The 6,000-nt window shown below is 40.7% G+C and overlaps 1 protein-coding gene across 1 annotated transcript in view; it reads left to right on the plus strand.

Moving 5' to 3' along the window:
- The window catches only part of fam184ab (family with sequence similarity 184 member Ab), a 191,299-nt gene that overhangs the window by 78,637 nt on the left and 106,662 nt on the right, over window positions 1–6,000 (plus strand). The gene's annotated exons all lie outside the window — the stretch shown is intronic.

Raw genomic sequence — 6,000 nt, forward strand, 5'->3', positions numbered from 1 at the left:
GTGGTTTTCACTATAAGTAATGTTTTTGTTTTTTTGGACGGACACTAATTTACATGTATATGTTCAATCTGGATTTACTTTAAAATGAAAACATCTATATTGATTCTGACTCTTCTACATCCAACTCAAAGATGTAACCTTGCTTTGAGAAAAAAGATGATTTAATTTACCCCTTTTATAAGTGAAGATATGGTCATTTGTTCTGAGAATGTCATTTTCGAGCCCGAGACCTGAAAAACAGGCTCGGGGCTAAGGCTAGACAGGATAGGGAGGGATAGTGCACAAGTACTAGAACATCCTGTAATTTAATGAAATAAATTATATAATTACTCTATTGAATTTTATTCTGATTGTATTCTGAATTTGTATCGGCCGCTTGCAAAATGTGTCCTCTGTCATGGAGGATGAAATGGTTGCATAAGATATATTGGACAATGGGATACAAAAATAAATACATGGGTAACAGTTTAAATTGATGGTCTGGTGTTCAGAATTCTCTGTACAGATTAAGTTCACCAAACTGTCTATTTCTGACATTTACACCTTAAATATCCAGCTTTTTTTGTAATAAAAAATCTGCATATACAGTATTTTAATTCAGAACATATCATAGTAGACCTCAAGCATGCTTTGAGAACTTTATTCATCTCATAAATCAAACATATTTATTGAATTTCAACCTGTTATCAACCATCTTAATATTTTTCAGTCAAATCCATTACAGAAAATAAATATTGACTGTATCTCATCTGACCCTTGGTACCTTCATGTAACACTAGTACGTTATGAATATGGGAGAGTGGGACCCCTTTATGTTTGTGTATTGCACATTTGCAAACACACACACACTAGCGGACACACATCCCAGCCACCAGTTTCAACTCCATTCTGCAAAATAAAACTGAGCATGCAATTAAACGTAACACCGCACCAACAAAGGCAAAGAAGAGGCAGATGGCGAGTAAGAAAAACAGGACTGCAACTGTGCACGATATAAAATATTCAAAAGCGTAATTTTGGCACTAATTTGGCAATTTTTGCAATTTGCATTTTGTGCAAATATACCAATTCAGTTTTTTCCACTTTCTGAGCTCTGCAAGGCTTTTGGAAGAAGACTAACAGGATATTATCACTAGCGTTAAAAATAAAGTTGACAGGTGCTCGGGGGATAAGTTAAGTAGGTCTGTTTTGTTGTTATGATATGCTGTGTGAAATTATCTCTGATTGCTCTGAAGACGGCGAGGGTCCCCATTCTCAGCGATACTGGGAATGTGATCAAGGTCAGCAGTGGTTGCTGTGCCTGGAGTTAATAATCTCACTCGTTTTCAGAGCAATTAACTGTAACCCAGATAAAGAACTGAAAACAGAGCAACAGAGAGAAAGCTGGAAACAAACTACAGATGACAGTTCCTCCAGATTCTCTCATATGAGGTAAAAAAACAGAAATCAGAGAGCAGGAACAATTTCATTCAGCTTTTTACTGAGTTGTGATCACAAACCCAGTCTGTAAACATGGACTCTATTTGGCTTTTTGGGTTTTTCTCTTTCCTGTAGTGTTGGATTTAAACGGGGCGACTGTGACCGGTTGCTTGCCAAATAGTGAACCCACATGTATCTGTACTGCTAAGTCTTATATTGGCTACCTAGCTTACTTCGTCTCCTTCATCAGCCAGCATCCTTGGTATCTGTTGCTCACTGAGTTGATTCTCGCTGAGTAGCCAATATAAGGCTTAGTCATCTTGCCAAATAGTGAGCCTGTGTTGATGTATTAGAACGGGTTTATAAATGGTTCTTAATGATTAATAAAGTGTTTACAACTTCATTCATAACCTAATTATAAACCCTTCATGAATCCTTTACAAGGGTAGTCTTATTGTAAAGTGGTAACGTTAATAGTAATACCTCCATTGCATTCCTTTATTTACTTCCTCAAAATAATGACTCACTATTTTGCACTCGCACTTCTATTAGCTAGCGCTCCAACACATTGTGATAGACTAAGGGGCGGGATATCTCTAAGCTATTGACCAATCACAACAGAGCCGGCCAGCTAACCAATCAGAGCAGACTGGGCTTTGGTTTCAGACAGAGGGTGAAAAGAGGTGCTGCAGCACAGGCAGTATGAGAAAAATAAAGAGCTTTTTGAACATTAAAGCCTGGAGACATGTCCCAGGAGAGACACTACATACTGATATACACCTGAACATCAGCAGGAGAGAACTCTTTAAAGTAGAGACACTACATACTGATATACACCTGAACATCAGCAGGAGAGGACTCTTTAAAGTAGAGACACTACATACTGATATACACCTGAACATCAGCAGGAGAGGACTCTTTAAAGTAGAGACACTACATACCGATATACACCTGAACATCAGCAGGAGAGGACTCTTTAAAGTAGAGACACTACATACTGATATACACCTGAACATCAGCAGGAGAGGACTCTTTAAAGTAGAGACACTACATACTGATATACACCTGAACATCAGCAGGAGAGGACTCTTTAAAGTATAGACACTACATGCTGATATACACCTGAACATCAGCAGGAGAGGACTCTTTCAAGTAGAGACACTACATGCTGATATACACCTGAACATCAGCAGGAGAGGACTCTTTCAAGTAGAGACACTACATACTGATATACACCTGAACATCAGCAGGAGAGGACTCTTTAAAGTAGAGACACTACATACTGATATACACCTGAACATCAGCAGGAGAGGACTCTTTAAAGTAGAAACACTACATACTGATATACACCTGAACATCAGCAGGAGAGGACTCTTTAAAGTAGAGACTCTACATACTGATATACACCTGAAGATCAGCAGGAGAGGACTCTTTAAAGTAGAGACACTACATACTGATATACACCTGAACATCAGCAGGAGAGGACTCTTTAAAATAGAGACACTACATACTGATATGAACCTGAACATCAGCAGGAGAGGACTCTTTAAAGTAGAGACACTACACTGATATACACCTGAACATCAGCAGGAGAGGACTCTTTAAAGTAGAGACACTACATACTGATATACACCTGAACATCAGCAGGAGAGGACTCTTTAAAGTAGAGACACTACATACTGATATACACCTGAACATCAGCAGGAGAGGACTCTTTAAAGTAGAGACACTACATACTGATATACACCTGAACATCAGCAGGAGAGGACTCTTTAAAGTAGAGACACTACATACTGATATACACCTGAACACCAGCAGGAGAGGACTCTTTAAAGTAGAGACACTACATACTGATATACACCTGAACATCAGCAGGAGAGGACTCTTTAAAGTAGAGACACTACATACTGATATACACCTGAACATCAGCAGGAGAGGACTCTTTAAAGTAGAAACACTACATACTGATATACACCTGAACATCAGCAGGAGAGGACTCTTTAAAGTAGAGACACTACATACTGATATACACCTGAACATCAGCAGGAGAGGACTCTTTAAAGTAGAGACTCTACATACTGATATACACCTGAAGATCAGCAGGAGAGGACTCTTTAAAGTAGAGACACTACATACTGATATACACCTGAACATCAGCAGGAGAGGACTCTTTAAAATAGAGACACTACATACTGATATGAACCTGAACATCAGCAGGAGAGGACTCTTTAAAGTAGAGACACTACACTGATATACACCTGAACATCAGCAGGAGAGGACTCTTTAAAGTAGAGACACTACATACTGATATACACCTGAACATCAGCAGGAGAGGACTCTTTAAAGTAGAGACACTACATACTGATATACACCTGAACATCAGCAGGAGAGGACTCTTTAAAGTAGAGACACTACATACTGATATACACCTGAACATCAGCAGGAGAGGACTCTTTAAAGTAGAGACACTACATACTGATATACACCTGAACACCAGCAGGAGAGGACTCTTTAAAGTAGAGACACTACATACTGATATACACCTGAACATCAGCAGGAGAGGACTCTTTAAAGTAGAGACACTACATACTGATATACACCTGAACATCAGGAGGAGAGGACTCTTTAAAGTATAGACTCTACATACTGATATACACCTGAACATCAGGAGGAGAGGACTCTTTAAAGTAGAGACTCTACATACTGATATACACCTGAACATCAGCAGGAGAGGACTCTTTAAAGTAGAGATACTACATACTGATATACACCTGAACATCAGCAGGAGAGGACTCTTTAAAGTAGAGATACTACATACTGATATACACCTGAACATCAGCAGGAGAGGACTCTTTAAAGTAGAGACACTACATACTGATATACACCTGAACATCAGCAGGAGAGGACTCTTTAAAGTAGAGACACTACATACTGATAAAAAACACAATAGGGCCCCTTTATATCCAAGTTTTGATCTTGACAATACCCATGCTGACTTCTTTATTCGTCTTACATGGAGATAGTTATAATTTGCTTTCCATAACTTGGGAAATGTTTAGCCTCTCTTCACTAAATGTATTTTCGCTCGAAGCATAATTACTTTTGCTTACTTGAAAGTATCATCATATATGAACTTAACCCCGGTGGAAAGCACTTGTAGTTGTTTTTAGGATGCTAACGCTTCCTGCTTCAGTATTCTCTGTCATCCTCCTTTAGCTCATGATTTAGTACAAATCTCCAGAGAAATGCAGGCGAATGATCGCTTGGAGTAACTCAGACAATTGCAATTAATCGCAGACTGTTCACAAGCTTCTGTAGGAATAGGCACGCCAAAATTACAAATTATCCCCCGAGTGAAATACTCCACTGAAGCTATGCTAAATTGCTGCCGTCATTTGTCTTTGGACTAAATACTCCTCTCTCAGGTGAAGCCCATCTGGATTAGTTAGAGGAAGCTTAAGGCAGGATAAAACAAATGTCATCCAAAGCACAGATTCAAAGGTCTTTTATTATCTGTGAAGCTGACCGTTGTGCGGCCCGACCAAGTAAGGAGGCAGAGGCAGAACGTCCAAAATACAACCCGGTGTGGGCATTTATTACTCAGAAACATATGACACAGCCTCAATCTGCTGTTCACGTGAGCACAGTCACCAGCCACAAGGATCTCACACACACTACCACCCACACAGATAGAGAAACAGTAGCCGTTTCTCAATCTCGAGGAAACTGGCTTCCAAGCGAATATTTCAAGGATGCTACGTCAACTAGTGCCTCCGAAGGACTGTTCCAATCTCCAGCATACTTGGAATTCCACCGAGGCCGCGTCCTTGGTTTGGGGGTAATTTCGAGGCTGCACATGGGTAGACTTCGCGTCCTTAAAATCCCCACAATGCTTTGCGCACGGACCAATTTTCCCAAATCTGTGGCGGAAAATGTAAGGCGGGGCCTAACATATGATGCACACCTGCACACCTGCTAGCCTGTTCCACTCTTCGTTTTCCGAATGCCAGGAAGGATTCTTGCCTAGCTTCTGAAGCAAGTGAGTCAGAAGACATGTGCTACCAAGCAAGCACCCTCGCGATTGAGAAACGGCCAGAGCCTAAATACCCACACACTAATCAGCAATTAGACACAGGTGGGGGGGGGGCGAGCAATTAGACACAGGTGAGGGAGGAGGAGACAACACAGGGCACCAGGTGAACACAATCAGGAGCAACAGACAAAACTAGTTTGGGGAAGACCCCTAAACCAAACCACATGTGCAATGTTACAAGGCCCGAAGCCGTCAGTCCACAGTGACAAAGTGTGTGTGTGTGTGTGTGTGTGTGTGTGTGTGTGTGTGTGTGTGTGTGTGTGTGTGTGTGTGTGTGTGTGTGTGTGTGTGTGTGTGTGTGTGTGTGTGTGTGTGTGTGTGTGTGTGTGTGTGTGTGTGTGTGTGTGTGTGTGTGTGTGTGTGTGTGTGTTTCAGTGATACAAGGAGGGGTGAATCAGAGGTAAAATGTAATGTCGGGATTCCTCTCATAAATCAACGGAGATACAATTAATTCAACTTTTAAGCTTTGTTTACATCTCATCCAGCGA

This window comes from Notothenia rossii (assembly GCF_949606895.1).
Source record: "Notothenia rossii genome assembly, chromosome: 8".
In the NCBI taxonomy this organism is placed as follows: Eukaryota; Metazoa; Chordata; class Actinopteri; order Perciformes; family Nototheniidae; genus Notothenia; species Notothenia rossii.